At 46.2% G+C, this 20,555-nt stretch overlaps 1 protein-coding gene across 1 annotated transcript in view; it reads left to right on the forward strand.

The window, feature by feature from the left end:
* Window positions 1-2,793: 2,793 nt before the first annotated feature.
* The window catches only part of LOC119397145 (medium-chain acyl-CoA ligase ACSF2, mitochondrial), a 168,559-nt gene continuing 150,797 nt past the window's right edge, over window positions 2,794-20,555 (forward strand). Inside the window, exons 1-2 of the mRNA XM_049416726.1 lie at window positions 2,794-2,877; window positions 19,184-19,312. The gene's annotated coding sequence lies outside the window, so the exon portion shown is untranslated. The remainder of the gene's footprint in view (window positions 2,878-19,183; window positions 19,313-20,555) is intronic.

Here is a 20,555-nt window from a genome sequence, read left to right on the forward strand (position 1 = left end):
TGCCGTACAGATGGTTACCCAGCACAGCACGTTAAGAGAATCGCTGCTGCAGCATCTTCATCGACGCTGTCGCTATCGGTGCCTTCACAGCCTTCAGTGACCAGTGAAAAATCCGCATCGTCAAGGTGCAAGGTCTCTTCGAACATCACTTTCAAAATCAATCTGTATAAATTTCTCCCCCGAGAGCTGCCTCGCCTACTCCGCGTTATGGGCTGAGCATGCTTTCTTACACTTACCTAGAGGCAAAACTGGCGCTTAAGCTGTCGTACGCATGAGAATGCTGGTATATGCAAGATTCAGACTTGGCTCGGATTGGCACCGTTCACGAATAGCCCGGACTCCGAGAGAGGCATCCGGCTACAACGCGTTCCTTTCGACAAAATGGTTGATTTCGTGCTGAAGGTGCACGTAGTCAGCTGTTTTTCATCATTGCACAGAAACGACTTTTATATAACTTTGAAAAGATATGCATTGATGTACAATTGTACGAAGCGTAAAAAATAACGAATGGCCGCTAAGCTTGGAAAGCGGGCGAGAATGTCAGCGTTCACTCTGCGACTCTTTGTCGTCTGTTTCTCTCTTTCGCTGATATTAGGCCGCACATGTGATGAACTTTTATTCTAGAATATAATACCCGTGAATAAGATACGTTTATAAATGTTTTGTTTTAGAGAAGCTTTATTTGCGCAGTCGTATCCGCTTTTTAGCCGAAGCCTCGCTCAAGAACAGCCAACACAAGCCTCGCAGACAACGTATACCGTCATTCCCATCGCGGCAACGACGCCCCTTAAGAAATTCGCATAGATGGTGGCGCAAGGTTTCAATCTAGATATTATTGTGAGAAACCCTATGGAGCTGAGAGAACACTTTTCTTGCAGTGTGCTGCCACCTATCAACAAAGTACCAAACATGCAGTGCAGCGCTGGCATTTTCGCTCAGCGTATCGTCATTGGTGTCGCGCAATCAACTATGCTAAAATGCACAGCGGTGCTGCCTACGATTGTGTTCGAGACTGCGTCAGAAGTAACTTTTTTGAGCATCATCGACGGGACTGTCTACTTGTCGCTCAGTGGCCATCTGCCAAGCGCGATATGTCTGCGCCGACCAGGCGCATCAGATCAGAAGGAAAAAATTGTAGTGCAAAGCAACACACGGACAAAGAGAACGGTACTGTCCGTGTGTTGCTTTGCGCTACAATTTTTTCCTTCAGAAATCATGAACAAAGTAGCCCACAAAACGTTTTGCTAAATCAGATCAGTGTTGACTTGTTAGACTGCGTGAGAAAAGTGCTGGACGTCATGTGTTTTTGTCATAAAGACCGTTGTTACACTGAAAGAGACGTGAACGTGGCCGTGTGGCTTTACCTCTTTCAATACAAATAAAAATAAAAGAACGACAACAAAGATGTCAGAACAAGCTAGTGGAACATTTAATGTATCCAAAGTTAGGTGTGAAAAATCACAAAAATTTCGTTGTCGAACGTGACTTACACAAACGAGGGAACACGTCAGCTTTGCTTATTAAGGTAATAAAGCGAAAAACGAAGGTGCTATCAGCGTTCAGCCGCTGCCTTCGTCGTGGAACGAAACAGTGTAGTAATCTAACTTGCGTCACTGAAGCTAAAAACAATAAGAAACAAAGCCTCGAGGAAGATTGGACACTAAACAATATATGCCTATTCACCACTGCCATAGAGGCGGAGTGACAGCAGCACCCGAATTTCCTCTAGTAAATATTGGAGGATATCCTACGCTTCTAGCAATGTAATACATTCTCTTTTTGTTGTACTCTGCACAAGTCAAGTGCAATATGACATAATTCTTAAGGCGAAAGCTTGTGATGCCTCATCAAATGCGATAATTTATTTCGGCGTCAACACGAGTCACGCAAAAAGAACATCACGGGGTGACTTCACATATCGCCGAAATTTGTGTTGTCATCGTGACGTCACTATGACGTCATCAAATGACATCGAGGGGTTTTTTTGCGGCTCTTGTTTGCTGTATACAAATCCAAAATTCTAAGGAATAATGAAATCGATACCTTCAAGCTTGGTTAAGCTCGTTTTGCAATTTATAATTTGGCATACGTCACGCAAAATGAACATAGTTCCTACGCCGTCCAGGACAGCTAAAATTCGCCTGCAGGGTACACATAGATGTACCCACAATATGAAGCATGTTAGACTCAGTTCCAGAATTTTAAATGAGACCAAAGTATCTGAAATGTTTGAATGAGCAGGCTTGCAACGCCTTCAGTACTCTTAAAGGTCATGAATGAAATAAGGTCAGATTAAACCAGCTGCTCACATTCGTTCCCTGATTAAGGGTGCGCCTCGGAATCTCAGGTTTTTGACATGGAGATTAGGAATCTGTCAGGCTTGTGTCGTGTAAGCATTCTTTTAGCAGTCTTTGTGTCATCCAATTGTCATCCATTCAAATGTCAAATCGCGCAGCCTGTGCACATAATACTGAGTTTGCAGTTCGGGTCAACATTTCCGTTAGTTCTGAGAGGGCACGGTGCGAGGGGTCTCAGCGTGCTTATCGTTCAGTACAAGACAACAAGGCTTTCGACTATCGTTATCGAGGTCTCTATTGCAGGGCCCTCCAGCGTGGTATCAGCGAACTCTGCCACTGCGTTTCTCCGCTCTGCTTCGCAACGACGAGCGCAGTAGTGTCAGTGATGGGATTCCTGACAGCACTTGCGCGGCGGTACGGGGTTCGGGCCTGTAGCCACTCGCCGGTCCCTCGTACCCGCCTCTGCGGCAGGCCACCTTGGGCAAGTCGTCTCGGAAGCAGCCCAGAAGTGGGTCACCGAGCAGCTGTGGCACTTCCTGCCGAGAACGTCTCGCTCGGCTATGCAGAGTTCCACGAACAGGTATTTGACTTAATTGTTTGCCAGTTCATTAGTATTGGCGAGGGCCTCAACGAATAGTTCAATAGCCATATATATCCTCTTGTCCTAAGCAAGGAAAATAAGGGTCGAATAGTCTGAGACGAACTCTACATCCTGCTGAAACATTCGCTATTTCATCTAATAATTTTGGTATGTTTCTTACGGAATGCATATAGGCTCCATATATTTGCTATATCGCAACTCGGTTCTGCGAAATCCCGCAAGGTTGTCAAGCAAGGCTGTAAAGGGCGATATGGGACGGCAAGTTTCGAGGCGAGAGAAGCTCAGCGCAAAATGGGTTCGAAGGGAGGCTGAGAAAATATATGCAAGAAAGTAGATGGGCAGAGAGGTGTTCCATTATTTGTATACGAAGAGCGTGGACACACAGGGAAAAAAAAAAACTACCAGGCTCACTAGTAAAATATCAGCTGGTAGTGTAGCGACGTGGCAACAAAGAGCGTTAAGCGAAAAGTCAGAGAGGCGGAGAGGATTTACTGGATGGCAGCTATAGAGAAAAAAAAAAAAACGGCTTTGAATAACTACCGAAGAGGCCAAAAATGAAATACGGAGGAAGGCATTTTACGATAATTCAAGGGGAAGCGCTTTACTGTTTGAAGCGAGATCGGGCTACCTTAGAACGCTTAGTTATAAAGCGAGATTCAGTAAAAAAGAAGAACAATGCACGTGCTGCGGGGAAGGATCAGGAAACGGCGGAGCATGTTCTGATTGAATGTGGAGGCGTCCACCCAGGTGTACGTTTGGGCACAAGCCTCATGAAGCCTTGGGTTTTAGAGACGACAGAGAAAGCTGAACACACCCGGAATTGAAATAAGTAAGAGACGGTTAGAGTATTGTGGCAGAAAATTAGAGAGAAAAGACAAAAAAAAAAAAGATGGTTGATCCCTCCGTCATAGGAATCGGATTAACACGAAAGCAAAGCGTGCGCTTACAGGAAGTAACTGAATGTTTACTGTACATTGATATGAGAGAGTTTGCACAATGTATATTGATGTATGGCAGCTATAGCACCGTTTAACATGCATGCACCCACTTTGATGATTGGTGGTACATCTCCATCCCGACGACTAACGTCCGTGTTAAATGATTCAAACAAAAACTTGTGGTAGCTATAGTAGTTAACGGTGAAAGCGTAATCAGAGAGCGAGGTGTGATAGCCAGAAGAGCGTCGCATATTGGACGCATAACTTGGTCGCCATCCCGCGGCATGTTAAAATGTGATTGAACACCACGGCCACACTAGAGGGAAACGCAAAGCGCGTCGCGCCGCCCCGGTAGCCCGGCCGCGATTTTTCTCGGGGCGAGCGCGTGAGCGGGGAACGCAGTGTTACAGCCATGGTGAGGCAGGCGCGCGTCGCAGAGCTATGTTTGGTGTGGATTAGCGTGTTGTTATGAGCGACGCCGACGCTGACGCTTTTACGGATGGATGGATGGATGCTATGAGCGTCCCCTTTATAACGGGGCGGTGACATGTGTGCCACCAGGCTCGAAGGATAAAAAAGAAAAAAAGAAAAAAAACTTCCTTGTTTCATGTTGTCCTAATGCCTTATCTACATTGAGTAAATCTATGTTATTATAACAAAAAATATAAATTCACAGTCCATCTCTCTGCCTCTTAAGGCAGAATAACCTTTTTTTCCCCCAATTAGTTATTTTGTACTTTATCTCTACTTTTCTGCCACCAATACTCTAACCGTCTCTTACTTATTTCTATCGCGGGCGTGTTCAGCTTTCCATTGTTTTCCCGAAAACCAAGGCTTCATGTAGACTCGTGCCCACACGTATACCTGGGTGAATATCGCCACATTCAATCAGTACAGTTCCATCGTTTCCTTAGTTCCCCCGCAGCATGTACATAGTTCTTCTTCGTTACTGAATCTCGCTTTATAACTACGCGTTCTCAGGCAGCCCGACCTTGCTTCGAACAGTAAGCGCTTCCCCTTGAATTATCATAAAACCTTTCCCTCCTTATTTCGTTTTTTTTCCTTTCGGTAGTTACTCAGAGCCGGCTTCTTTTCCATCGCTGTCATCCAATAAGTCTTCTCCGCCTCTCTGACCTTCCGCTTAATGCTCCTTGTTGTCATATCGCCCGCACTGCCAGCCGTATATTTACTGGTGAGCCTCCTAGTTCTTTTTCTCCACTGCGTGTCAACGCTTTTCTATACAAATACCTGAAAACCTTATCTGCCCATCTACTCTTCTTCATTTTCCTCAGCCTCTCTTCGAATCTCATTTTGCTCTGCGCTTCCCTCACTTCAAAGCCTGTCCATCCCATATCACCCTTCACCGCCTCATTTGTCGTCTTCCCGTGAGCGCCCAAGGCGAGGCGGCCCACCGTCCTTGATTTACATCCATTCCTGATTGCACCTCTGACTTCATGCACACCACTGAGTTCCCAAATGTAAGCCCCGGAACCATCACACCCTTCCACAGCCCTCGAAGCACCTCGTACCTATTGTATCCCCATAAAGCTCTGTGCTTCATAATTGCAGCATTCCTCTTTCCCTTTGCTACCGATGCTTTCTCTTGTACCTCCATATATCTATCCCCCTCATTTACCCATACTCCGAGGTACTTGTACTCGCTTACCCTCGTATTTTTTGGCCCTGTATTAAGACCGTATGGTCTCCGTGATCATTGAATATCATCAATCCACATTTTGTTGCACTAAATCCTAGTCCTAGAGCCTCACACTCCCTTCCGCATATATCTGCCAGTCGCTGTATATCATCTTGACTGTCCGCAAATAAGACAATATCATCAGCATAAAATAGACCTGGAAGCTTCTGCTCAACCATCGTGCCGACCTGTTTGTGCGACAAATTAAATCCAATGTTGCTACCTTCTAGCGCTTTTTCCATCCTCGCCATGTACAGCATGAATAACAGCGGGGACAAAGGGCATCCCTGTCTCAGCCCCTTGCTAATTTCAACGCTGTCCTTGCTACTTATTCCTTCCCATTCTATACAAACTGTATTTCCTCGGTATATTTCTCTCAAAAGCTGTACACAGTCGTCACCTATGCCCACTTCCTTCAATATATCCCACAAAATTTCCTGATTAACGTTGTCATACGCCCCGGTGATATCTAGATAAGCTACGTATAAGGGCCTGTTTTTCTATTTTAGATATTTCTATACACTGGGTAAGAACAAACAGATTATCGTCTAACCGCCTGTCGATTCGAAATCCATTCTGAAGTTCTCCCAAAATATCATTTTGTTCTACCCACGCTTCTATTTTTAATTTTACTGCCTGCATCGCCAACCTGTATAGCACCGATGTAATTGTTAGGGGTCTATACGAGCGAATGTTATCTTTTTCTCCCTTGCCTTTATAGATTAAGTTCATTCTACTTTTTCGCCAACTGTCTGGTATTTCCCTCTCCTGTAAGCACTTTTCTACTGCTTTCAGCAGTGCTTCTTTAGTGTTATGTCCGAGTTCGTTAATGAGGCTGACGGGAACCCCATATAAGCCCGGAGTAGTGCGCTTAGGAATTTTTCCTTCGGCCTTCTTCCAATTGAAATTCTCTAGTACTACATCTTCGTCGGTTGCTCTCCTTTGCGTACTTTTACTCACCGGGGGAATCCCCTGGGGGACCTTTTTAAACGAATCGGCTGTTATCTTTCGAATGTAACCTAGCGCTTCATATCCTTCGAATTTATTTCCTCCGTCATCTACCATATGTTGTTGCATTGTGACAGACTTCCTACCCAGCGCTTTTAGGTGGCTCCAAAATATCTTAGGCGCGGCCTTCTTCTTTTCGCGAATCTCTGTCATCCAGCGTTCACTTTCACCTTTAATTTTTGCCTCGACTAATTTCTGCACAATGGATTTTTGCTCTAAATATATTTCCCATATTTGGTTAACTTCGTCCTGTGGCCGCTTCTCCTTTTTTGCCTGCCTGTGCTCCCGTGATGCCTGACGTCGCATCTCGATCGCTTCCCGGATTTCTTTTGTCTATAAAGACGTTTATTATGTAACCTATTTTTATGTGACCTCTATTTATGTAATCAACCCCTCCCCGTACAGTGTTACGTTGGTGCGAGGGGAATGTCTGGGCAGCGTAGAACCCCTCGAAGACGCACAAGTTATGGACGAGCCCGATGATTCGCACGGCCGAAGTTCGAGCACGCTCAGTGCTGTTTCGACGTCTGGTTCATCACACGCTGACGTATTTGGTTCCTCCATAGCTGACAACCTTACGCAGGTCCAGCGTTCCCAGCTTTTGGACCTGTTGGAAGAATTTCGCCCTTCTTTCGATGTCGCTCAAACTTCTCTCGGCCGCACGTCGGCCGTTACGCATGGCATCGACACTGGCGACCACCTGCCACTGCGGCAACGTCCATATCGCGTACCTCCTGCCGAACGCCGTGTAATCACCGAGCAAGTCGACGACATGCTTCGACGTGATGTCATTCGACCCTCTAACAGCCCCTGGGCGTCTCCTGTCGTTCTTGTTGCGAAGAAGGACGGTTCTGTGCGGTTCTGTGTGGACTACAGACGACTCAACAAGATCACTCGTAAGGACGTGTATCCACTGCCGCGAATAGACGACGCGATTGACAGCTTGCAAGGCGCCGAATTCTTTTCATCTCTCGATTTGCGCTCAGGGTACTGGCAAGTACCTATGGCTGATGACGCTCGACCGAAGACCGCCTTGTCACGCCCGACGGCCTGTACGAATTTAACGTCATGCCGTTTGGGCTGTGTAATGCTCCCGCCACCTTTGAGCGCATGATGGATACCGTTCTGCGCAACCTGAAATGGCACACGTGCTTGTGCTACCTCGACGACGTCGTCGTGTTTGCTCCGGACTTCTCCACGCATCTTCAACGCCTACGGCATGTTTTGACGCGTTTGAGCGACGCCGGTCTGCAACTGAATCTAAAGAAGTGCCGGTTTTGCAGCACGGCAGCTGACAATCCTCGGCTACGTCGTGTCCAAGGACGGAATTCTTCCTGATCCCGCCAAGCTTCGGGCCGTGACTGAGTTCCCCAAACCTACGTCCGTCAAAGAACTGCGCAGTTTCGTAGGACTGTGTTCCTACTTTCGGCGCTTCATTCGAAATTTCGCGACTATCATATCGCCACTGACGAAGCTTCTCGGAAGTAACGGGCCCCTCCATTCGTGGTCGTCGGAGTGCGACGACGCTTTCGCAAAGCTCCGTCGTTTGTTGACGTCGCCTCCCATACTACGCCACTACGACCCTGCGGCCCCTACAGAGGTACACACAGACGCTAGCGGTGTTGGCCTTGGCGCTGTCCTTGCGCAGCACAAACCAGGGTTCCCTGAATATGTCGTGGCATATGCAAGTCGTACGCTTACTAAAGCCGAGACCAATTACACCGTCACCGAAAAGGAATGCCTGGCGATCATCTGGGCCCTTACGAAATTCCGACCTTATTTGTATGGTCGCCCATTTGATGTCATCACCGACCATCATGCACTATGCTGGTTGTCGTCATTGAAGGATCCCTCAGGCCGCCTCGCCCGCTGGGCACTTCGCCTACAGGACTACGATATCCGCGTGCTGTACCGCAACGGACGCCAGCATGCTGACGCCGACGCACTCTCGCGCTCCCCCTTGCCTGACGACAATACTTCCAGCTCACTGTCTCCCAATGCCGTTTCGTCTATCGACATTCAAACCATCGCCACTGAACAGCGCAAGGATCACTGGATTGCCTCACTGATAGCCTTGCTGAGTGATCCATCGGCGACACCATCCACTCGCGCATTGCGTCGTCAAGCGCACCATTTCGCCGTTCGCGACGACCTCCTCCACCGACGCAATTACGGCGACGGCCGCCAGTGGCTACTCGTAATACCCCGCACCTCCACCAAATTATAAAGACGTTTATTAGCGGGCACTCGGCGACGATAAACGACTGCGACAGTCAAGGCGGGGTGCCGACTCTGAGCGCGAGGAGCGTGCTGTCCCAGAAGAGCGGAAGAGGACGACCCACTAGTAAGCGCTCGAGAGGGCGACCCATTAGAGGCTTCCAACGCTTCGCTACAGTTCCACCAACTTTTTGGCTTTTTCTTTCCTTTCCAACAAATAGTTTTCTTCTCTATTTCCATTTCTTTCGTGATTACATGTAGCAGCTCACTATACTTCCAGTCTTCGCCTGGTAGTTCGTCTACTTTTTCCTCGACTCTTGCGGCTATATTTGTTATTTGTTTGTCATTTAGATACGAGCTGCCAAACTTTGATTCTATGTTCTTATTTTCAGTTTTATGTCCCATTTGTAATATTACGCGTTTATGATCACTACCCAAGCTGTTAATGCCTTCTTCGTCTATTCTCATGTCTCTAAGTTTGTCATATATTCCTTCTGTCATGAGACAGTAATCAATGCTCGATTGCCTGTTTCCGACTTCCCACGTGATCTGCCCCTCACACTTAGGCCCCACGTTAACTATCTCAAGACTATGTTGCTCGCAGAGATCTAGCAATAACTTGCCATTGGTGTCTGAATATCCGTCAAGGTCATGAATGTGAGCGTTCATGTCCCCTAGAAGGATTATTTCGGCATCATGACCAAATTCTTTAATATCGGTGCTTATGCATTTCACTATCTCCAGATTCTTTTCTCTGCAGTTATTCCCCGTCCACAAGTAAGCTACACCTAGCCACGTTTTCTTTCCACCTACTGTGCCCGAAACCCATATGTGCTCTGAACACGTTTGTTTCACTCTCTCCCATTTTGTTCTGCTATGAATTAGCATTCCAACCCCCCCACCTCTCCTTTCTGATGTGAACCTGTTACATCCTTCCCAAACATAATTTTCAATATGTGGTGGCTCTTCCAAGTCTCTAAGGTGTGTTTCTGTAACCGCATAAACACCTATCTGTTCCTTGTTTAACTGTCTCTCAATCTCTAACCATTTTGCCTTTTTTCTGCCACCCTGCATGTTAATGTAACTAATTGCAACACGCGCCTTCTCCCTTCTTTTACCTTTTCTCTGTTTTTTCGCTATACTACCTGTCAAAGAGTCCCCCTGGTTGTTTTCCTCATTACAAGCTACCTTGGGCACCGAAGGGCCCGCGTGCCCCCCAAAAAAGCTACTGCGCGTCCTGCAAGACGCCAACCCACCTCATGGCCAAGCCTCCTATCGAAGTGTATTCCGTCTCTTCGAAAACCACCTCACCTGTGCACCTCTCTGTTTATTTCCACTACCTCGATGCCTTTCTCTCGACTAATTCGCCATATCTCTTTGTTTGCGACGACCCACGACCGCTCGGTCCGCAACAACAGATGCCGGGCACGCTATCCACTGTCTTTTTATTTGTCGACGCTTGGGCAGAGGTCGCCACCTCGCGGTGTGTTAAGGCAGTGACAAAATTCAACTTCCATTGAAAACGCGCCGAATGGGACGGACGCTTAAACGTGTTTCAGGTGCTAGTCGCGGAGGCCACAGCATTGACGAATTACTTTACCTTAGCACTCCCAGAGGTCAACACCACCCCGCCGACCGGGAGAGTGGTAGATATAAAAGGCGCGTTCGTAAAGCCTCCAGAGTCTGTGACCGTGGCGCAGTGGATAGCGTGCCCGGCATCTGTTGTTGCGGACCGAGCGGTCGTGGGTTCGATGCCTGTTGACGGTAGCTCTTTTTCTTTGCCATCTGATTGTGTATATTTTTTCGACGTCATTTCCGTGACGGGAATACGTCACTGAAGTCTTGGTGGACCCCGGCATAAAACACTTTCGTGTTAAAATAAATATTGGCAAAAGTAAGGAGGATGGATTTAATTGAAGTAGAGGCATTAGGCCAACATTAAAGAAAAAAAGGAAAAAGTCTTTTTATTTGTCGAGCCATGTGGCACACTTGTCACCGCCCCGTTATAGAGGGGACGCTGATAGCATCCATCCATCCATTCATCCGGAAACTGACAACCACTCGTTTGTAGCACAAAGCCACGAGGAAATCGATTCGGATTTTGCAGAAAGAAAGATTCTTAGTTGCCAAACAATTTATCGTGATAAGAGGATCGAACCCGGGACCAACGCCTTTCCGGGTCAAGTATCTTTTTAATAACCCCTCTGTCACCTCGCGGGATTCGGCAGAACTGATTTGTAGTATAGCAGATATGCGGAGTCTGTATGTATTTCGTAAGAAAACATACAAAAATTTGGAGTATTCTGTGTGTATGCGCTTCGAGTTGTTGATCGATTCGCCCTCGCGCTGCCTATTGCTAGCTTCCTGGTTAGGTCAAATGGTAGAGTGACCGCCCCGGAAGAAGCGTTGCTCCCTGGTTCCATCCCCAGACCAGGAGAAATTTTTCGCTCACTAACGGGCTTTCTTTTTGAGAAATTTGTACGGATTTCCTTGTGGCTTCGTGCTACAAACAGGTGATTGTCACTTTCTCTTCTCATATATGCTACATATTTTTTAATGAATCTTGCGGAAACATATGCTATTACTGGAATAGAATACCGAACAGCTGCAGTGAACTAATGAACCAAAATATATTAACAAACCAGGATAAGCGTAGACGATGAAACAAGAAGAGAAGAAACAGACCACCTTATTTAGGGACTCGTGGAAAGAGTAATGACTTTCTAAAAGTCCATGGGTGCTATGCAGGATGACGCGAGCTTCTCGGGCACACAAGTTTGCTCCGAGCTCGCGTTACGGCGGTTATGACAGGAAGACAGTGCGGACCACGCGATAGCAGCGTTGATAAGAACGGCTACAAGAACGAGCATGGCGTCAAAAACGCATGTGCGGCATTTGCGGCGGTTTTCAAAGGAACACCGCGTGCAAACGCGTCAGCGCCGCCACTCAGTCAACATTTTGACAGTGCAGCGACGTCAGCGTGATTGTAACGCTGTCTTTTTGCCAACTGATCATCGCGCCTCCCACGGGCGTGTTCGTGGGCGCTTGTCCTCTTTCGGAATATTCTTTCGTTCCACCTGCAGCATGGAAATTTCCACTCTCGAAGGCAACAAGGGCGCACACGCGGCACTCTGGAGCATCTCGTTTCGCTTCTCTGGAATATTACAGATAAATAAATGGACAGGTTACTGCTGTACATACGCTACACGTCTGAAGATTTTTTGTAGTAACGAATTGGTAGAAACAATGTCTCCACAAATAAGTAAATAGCAGCATTTCTCGCCCCAAATCCCACCAGGGGCGCTTGTTTCATGGCTGTGAGTGGTACGCCGTGAGAACGGTGAAATTGAATGTGAGACATCGTAGCCACGTGATGATATAACCTTTAGTTCTTCGTGCGTGTGTGCATAGTCTGTGCGATTAAGCTCATAGATGAATCGTGCCATTCGCTGGCGTTACGGCGCGAGCCTGCTCCTCGACAAAAGCAAACGCGGTGGGCGGACCTGGTCTTCGCCGCGGGCGCCTGTCAATCAAATTGATTGACGCGCGAACTCGGGCCCAAACTTGTTGATTCTGAAAAGGCCCCAGTTCAACTACTGACTGTCATAGAGCCGGTGTGCCTGTCAAGTGCTTCACGCAGTGGACGCTACTCAGCAGCTTCTTTGGATATAAAATAATTTGGTCAGCTTGCACTACTTGTGCAAGGCTGGGGCCATCGGAGGAGCTTGTGATCACCTAGCTTCTTCCAGCTCATTACGTGGCTCGTCTCAGTATGCTTGGCCTGCTTCGGAGTAATGCCGTGTCAGTTCGGTCTCAGTATTGGTGCTATTGATTAGGTAGGTCTTAACTAACATGATATTGAATAGTCCTCTCTGAATTGTTGATGTTTCACTTACCACGACATTATTACTCAGGTTTAATTCGCAACGTCCAGAATAGTAAAGAGGTAATTAGCATATTCCTAATTAGCACTATCCCAATTAGGATCGATCTCATAAAGGCCATGATTATCTTGGTTTTAATTACACGCACCTAATTAGCGTCGTGTGAATTGGTATTAATTGGTAATGTTTCATTACCACGACATTGATTACCCAGGTTGAATTCGCAAGGTCCTGAATAGTACAGGGGTATTTAGAATAATCATAATTAGAACGATCGTAATTAGCATGATTTTAATTACCGTCGTCTTACTTAACATTAATTGTTAATGCTTTACTTATCACGACATTCATTACTCAGGTCTAATTCGCAAGGTCCAATAGTACAGAGATAATTAACATACTCATAATTAGCACAATTTTAATTAACACGATCTTGGTAAGGTCTGGATTATCTTGGTTTCATTTACAGGCTCCTAATTAGCGTCGTGTTCATTAGCATGAGCTTAATTAGCTTGTGCTTAGCTTTACACGGCTTCACTAGCATGGTGTTAGTAAGATGTGGCTTAGTTAGCTCGGCCTTAGCATGATTTGGCTTAATCAGCTTCGACATAGCATGTCCTGACTTAGCTAGGTATACCGCCCAGCCAATTAGCTAATGAGCCGGGCGCGCGTGCTCTGGGAGCGAGCAGACGATGAAGAAGAGAACGAAGAGGGCGCGCGCCCGCCGAGCAACGCGCTAGAATGTACAGCCCGGCCGTGGTGATTCTGCACGGGACCTCGGCAATAAGCTCCAGCCGCGGTGCTGTAAGGCGCTCGGTCGGAACTAATCTCAGAGGTCACGGTGCTGATTATTCTAAAGAATGCTTAGTGCAGACATTAAACGCTCGAAAATGTATTCAAACGGCCCGGGCACACATAAAAAATACAGTTAGTAGAGCTTTTTGCCACTTTTCTTGAATGGGTGCACTTCTGCACTCAGTGGAACGACAAACAAATGAAAGAAGGTGCCTCTAGTTTGACGACACAACCCGACCTTTTCGACTGCCCTTGACGTGGCACCTCGTTCCATCGTAACCAATGGAACGAAGCGCGCGCTGAGGGATGGATTTCACCTTCTCGTACTATTAGCTCGTTCAAAAGGGGGTGTCGGCAGAGCTCGGAAAGATCCCGAGTTTCGCCAAACTCGGGCCATCCTGCATAGCACCCCATATTTGTATATTGTAATAATAAGAAAACCTGAGTAGCGCGGCCTTAGATGACTATATGGTAACACTACTAAACGACTTCGCATGTACAGCATTTCTGTAGCGTTCGCTATGCCCACGTAAAAGGCAAATAGCACACTGCTACGAAAAGACGATGCAGTATCTTGCTGTACATTTTGCCACAGAAGAATCAGCACAGGGCAGGGAAAGTTCATGCCGGGGAATCATATATAATATTGTGCCGGGGAATCATTTGCAAACAGAAGTGCCGGTCATCCCATGTGCCTGCGCATGCTGATCGCATTACGGGGCTGCATGGTAAAATTATTGCTCAAGCTGAGCCGCCATCTCGGAAAAGTGGCTTCAGCTAGCGGTTTCCTACGTAATTACATGGAATCTAGAACTTCTTTGTCTTGATAAGTACTTCTCTGAATTTCATTCGGTTTCTACCATTGCGAAGGTAAAGATATTTCATTGACTGCCGGCCGCACGTTTTAACAGCGAAGCTATTTAGGCTGTTCGTAAAACAGTGCTCGTAGATCAAAAACCTTGCTTAGCTATGACGTCACCTAGCATCGCCATGGCAACCAGGTCAACTGCGCATCACCCGCGACCTTCGCCGTGCTCCGCCCACCTGCCTAGACGCTGTGCACGACCTTGCCGTCATGCCGACTCGTCGTCGCCGCGCTCTACCGGCAGTTGTTACGTCGGGAGCGTGTGCTGCGCCTTTGCTTCGCCATGGGTAGACGTAAACGAACTCCGGAAGAAGAAGCCGCCTATAAAGAACGACAACGTGCCGGCAAGCTGGAATATCCTCGGAGACGTCGAGCCGAAGAGGCTGCTGCGAAGCGTCGCTGGCAAGCGGGAGGGCCAGGATACACCGCTGGGCGAAAGTGATACATGCAAAATCGCCGCGATTCTGTGCCCGGTCTGCGTGTGGCCGAGAACTTACAGCGCAGTGTCCGGCATAGCACAGCTTCAGCGGATAATCGGTTTCATTGACAGTTTCTGAGCCCGGAATTTGGGCACGCCCGTCGCGTCTGCGCAAAATCTTGTGATGCCTAGCAACACCTAGCAAAAACCTTCTGAAACCTTGAGAATCGAGCAGCTTCGCTGACCTTAAGTCTTGCGCGACTTAGCGCAAGTTTGCCGCCTTTTTTTTAGGCTGTAAATATTTTTGTACAAGTTATCAAACGTTGTAAAGGATGAAAGAAAACAACACGTTTTTTAACTCGGTAATTGAGCAAGAAACAAAGCTTAATAAAATTTTGATAAACGGAAATGTATTATCTAGAACACGCGAAATTGTTGTCATAAAGGCTCCTTGGAAAAGTTTAGTTAATATGTGAGTTTTGCCAGACATGCCGCAGGAAATCCGCACAAATGAATGTATACAGTCGTAGTCGTAGGTATGTGGCAATTATCCGCTTTGTATAATGTAATGCATGCAGTTTAAAGCCCTGTGATATACCGGTTGTTTAAAGTTAAGCTTTATGGTTTTCTTTCAATTCAGCACTGGAAAGAAAGTGAGAACCACCTTTGCAGAAAAGTTATGCATCCAGCGGGACACAAAGAGAGACAATAATTATCACAGTCAGCCATCCAATTGCCTAAGATTGAATAAAGAACTTTTTACACTGCCCCGCCCCCCTCTTTCTCATGAATACTTACCAACTACCTCAACTTGCTGTCGTTCTAAGACCAATATTTATGAGCGGCTCAGGAGATGGACATAATCCACTCTGAGCAGTTATTTCCCAGCGCTCATCTATTGAGGAAGCGCTAACGTGTAAGTTCGCTATGTAGGATTATCGACTCCTTCGTCCTTGTGGTTCCCGCTCTGTTAGGCTTTGACACGTATAACAAACGGGACCAAATAATTGCTCTACGCTGAAAAAGTTGCGTAACTAACCCGCAGCATTGGAGGCATTTACTAGAACAATGGTTTAATCGAGAAATTGAGAAAGTGTGTGGCTCGTAGGAGCTTACTCTTGTTCGATCAACAAACATCGGTACCGGAGTATGGAGGTCACAAGTGCGCTATTGCCACTGTAGTTTCATATATCGATTATACAGAACCCCACCCCTTTTCAAAGAAACGTTTATCTCTCTCGTCTGTATCCCTGTGGTTATAGATACCACATGTTTTTTTTTTGAGCGATCGCGTTGACGCATCATAAAAATTTAAACTTATCGTTGCTTTGGTGCCGACGCTACGTCCAAATGCATGTCAGATAAGTACCATTTTTGTTAGTTAAAATTATGTAAGCACCTCTACCGTACTGTTCTTTTCTTTTTGCTGGTGGCCCTTATGGTATCAGCGATATGTACCAATAATCTCTCGTGCCTTTAAGTGCTTCCGGAATATTATCGACCATCTTGTGCCTTCCGGCTATCTCGAACCATTTATGCAGGGGGACACTTTCGGCTCAGGTAAAAAAAAAAGTAACGCATTCGATAAGATTGCGGCAAACGTCCTGGTACTACGACGTTCCTCATAATAGGATGGACACTACAGATATGCCAAGGAATCACGCTAGACTTATCAGCAGCGAACAATGTCTACAGATAACCTTTGACAATGCAATTCTGTGATTCCGATAGAAGACACCAAGGTTAACACCTCCTGCGAGTGGTCCACTAGGTATTAAATATACCTTAGTGCAACGTTCTTTTGATAGCCGAGGCCCGCGGCCAGGAATTTAAGAGCAACGCCATCAGTTGTGAGGGGAATTGCAATTCTCATACATTGAGAAATTTGAGACGAGATGCTCTTCGCATTGAACTTACTCGCTTTTCATGTGAGAAAGTGGCAAACGTGAATGGTCACCGTCAGATCAAGCCAGTTCTCCCAGTAACTTAAACGGGGCCTGCACCCTATATTACGCGTGTTGTTTGTATCGGCCGTTTGCTCGCCCTGGCTCTTGGTGACTCCTGTTTTTGAACTAACAGACAATCAAGCCAAGTAAAGTATGTACTTGGTGTACGGATGTACTTGGTGGACCCCGGCATAAAACACTTTCGTGTTAAAAAAAACAAAATAAGAAAAAAATTCAAGGATGGAACGCGGTTCGAACTAGGGCCCTCTGCGTGGGAGCCCAGTATTCAGCCTCGGAGCCATGCCGCTGCTTTGCAAAAAGGTCCTATACAGGCTTCATGTCGGGAAGGAACCACATTAGCATATGCAATATAGCGTGGTAGAAGAGTAAAATAAGCACCAAGCGTGGCACAACGCGAATTCTGTAACCAGTCGTCAAACAATGCGAATTGCGCAACGAGTAGGTTGTTGAATGCTTCTAACCCATTACAAAGGGCTCTGCCATAATTATTCATCGTCATCAGGCACAGCATCAACAAAGTGCGCATAATGCCTTACATGCGTTTAGCAGGTACCACGGCTCTCTGTAGAATGACGAAAAATGGCATAGTGCCTGCTGCCCTACTTCTAAAAAATTACAATGATTTATAGCGTAGTGGGTTCCTCGCAAGTGCACTTTTATTGGTTGCCAAGGAAGCCCATAAGCGCATGATCCATTTCCTTGGGGTCTCAGTAAAATTACAATAATTTATAGCGCAGTGGGTTCCTAGCAAGTGCACTTGTATTGGTGGCCAAGGAAGCCCATAAACGCATGATCCATTTCCTCGGGGTCTCAGTAAAGTGCTTCGCCCCCCTCCCCCCGTCTCTCTCCTACGTCAACGTATGTTATACAGCATGACGGGAGAGGGAAATAGCGACCGGGCGTCACCGAATGCAAATTACATAACTGGTGGGCCGTTTAAAGCTTCCAACCCATTACACAGGGCTGAGCCATAATTCTTCATCGTCATCAGTCGTGGCGTCAACAAAGTGCACATAATGCCTTACAGACCTGTAGCTGGTGCCTCGCTTCTCCGCCGAATGACGAATAATGGCTTAGTAGGTGCTTCCCATCTTCACAAAAATTGTGATTTATGGCGTAGTGGGTACCTTTCTAGAGTACTTGTATTGTAGCCCCAAGAGAGCTAGCTTACAACGGACTCCGGAAACGCCGCTCTTCCAGCTTTCGCTGTGACTGTGCTGCGGTTTCAGCGCAGGCCTGGCGTTTTTTTGAAGGGACCGAAAGAAATAAACGTAACATCAGGGAAACGCAAGAGCCGACGAAAAAAAAAAAATAACGGTACCGAGCAGAGCTCTATTTTAATGCTTACGCTTGAAAAAAACTTGCAACGTTGTCTCGTGCCGTTACTCATGCCCGAGCAGCACGATACCTTTTTCGAGCACCTGCATAATGATATCCTGCGAATAAATCTAGTGCCAGCACGGGAGACATCTGGCAAGCGATAACTTTTGGCAATGCCTTCGCGAGATTGTCACCGGATGCGTCGGCGTATTCGAGCGATAATTTAGCGAACTGCCTATATATATATATATATATATATATATATATATATATATATATATATATATATATATATATATATATATATATATATATATATATATATATATATATATATATATATATATGAACCACCGGTGGCATGTGCAAACCCGCCGCGTCATTTGCCACTCGTAAGCGAGTCATCCGAGTATATGAGTATGGCGAATGTAAGGAAAGAATAGCCTAAAAGCTCAATTATTGCCATGCTAAAAAAAAACGTACAGAAAAGGAGAGGCTTACTTCGATCATCACACGTAGCTCTGTCAATTCAGCAGGGAATGTAAACGGCGCACATTCCGAAGAATTCCGCTGAAGTGGCTAAGCCAATGGACCCCCGCAGAAATGTTCAGAATCCTTCCAGTTTTTGGAGACGGCAACCACTACGCTGAGAGTCTGGTGGACAGATCGAAGTAAGATATTTACGGGGATAACTTGGCGGTAGCTATAGCACATGACCGAGCTAATTGAAGAAATATGGGAGAAGCCGTGATGATGACAACTTAGTGAAATCTGTAGTTGTAGACTTTTCTGTGGTTTTTAGACTGAAATAATAATTGTGCTGAAATGGGGACAAACTAAAAACAGATTATTGGGCCTGAATATTGGAGTGGGCAAAGCATGCTTTTAATCCGTAACGTGGGACTAACCTTGTGTTTGTGTTCGTGTGATCCTTCGTATTTTCGTCTTCCTTGTTGCGCCGTTCTGAAGCCATGTAACCTACATATATGCCACTTGTCGAACTGAAATGAAAATCTATTCATATAGTTTTACAATTTGATTTTCCTCGAGGAATGTTACCTGCAAGACTAGCCATTTTTTAAAATCATAAGTAGCAGCAAACTCCTCATTGAAATTGGTGCTTACTTGTCCTCCCTTTCCCTAACCAACAGTCGGGCGTCTCACCTCTCATGTGCAGGTTGAGCGCGTGGCTGAAGGTCTGCTCTCGTTGGAAGTGGAGTCGGGGTCACGGGTGGCTATTCTGTCACCCACTTGCCACCGGTACATCGTCTGCCAGTTCGCCGCGGCCAAGGCGGGACTCACTCTGGTAAGGTTTTACGCAGGTGGCAAAATGAAAAGAATTCTTTGAAAAGCACACCCTCGAAGTAGTAGCTCTTATTTGCAAATTAATTGTTCGTTGTTCCATATGTCATACTATCTGTATTTATTGCACGGAAAGGCTTGATGATTTTTAAAGATCGAAATACTCTGGAAAAGAACGTTTTTTTTAACCAAAACAATAAAGGCAGTGCAGTAAGGATGACAGCGAGTTTGGTGGAGCGATGATAGTGAGAAATTCGCAGGAATAAAATGGAATCAGCTCGCGCACGACAGGCTTATTCGATATCATCGAGCATGATGATGGTAATGATCAATAAAACTAGGCACTTGACGAACATTGAGTGAGCACTGTGACAGCTCGAGATTGTTGATATTAATACGTCGTATATAGCCTGCGAACTTTTTAATCGGCTAACAACGCTGACAACTTAGTTGCTAGGGGAACGATACCCTTTAATAATTCGCAACCTGAACATCCACGTATCTTGTCACTGCTGTTTTACAGTGAGAATCTTGCATAATCAGTCCTTGCACATAAACTATATAGCAATGCGAATTGTCTACCATACGAGTGCGCCAACGAAGCATATACTGGAACACATGGTTGGCTATGCGAAAATATCGGCCACATTATAGCCATTCATATTACGACGATCAATCACTGTGCTCTAAGCGATATTAGCCACTGTGTGTTGCTTTTTCTACAGGGGACCCCACTCGCAGGAAACAACATAACCACGGGTGTTATTAACAATTTCGCCGAACACTTCCTTTATTTCGCCGGCCAGATCAACAAACAGAACGAAATACTTCGAAATGAACTGGAAGAGACCGCACGCGGAGTAATCCCTGTGCTCCATATAGCGACAACACAAAAAATACAGGAACTTCTTCGATAAAACAGAAAAGGGCAAATGCTAGCCACATAAACGACGACGATTCGCAAGAAACACCGGGTCGAGACGTCGAAATCTGGCAGTGGCACTTTCGCTCGTTTCGTAACAAAGCAGCAGCACATCAAAATTTCATTAATAAATCTATAACTTTCTGTAACCCTATAATTTATCCCGCCGAATTGGGATAAATTCAGTCAATACCCATTCCTGAGCTCAAACGACGCACCCGCAAGCATAACCGAATAGGGAGCCTAGATTAAAGATGCTCATTAAAGTTCATATAAACAAATTACTTGCAGAATAAAAGTCAATGTCGTAGGTAGCCACCGCTTA

This window comes from Rhipicephalus sanguineus, chromosome 6 (assembly GCF_013339695.2).
Source record: "Rhipicephalus sanguineus isolate Rsan-2018 chromosome 6, BIME_Rsan_1.4, whole genome shotgun sequence".
In the NCBI taxonomy this organism is placed as follows: Eukaryota; Metazoa; Arthropoda; class Arachnida; order Ixodida; family Ixodidae; genus Rhipicephalus; species Rhipicephalus sanguineus.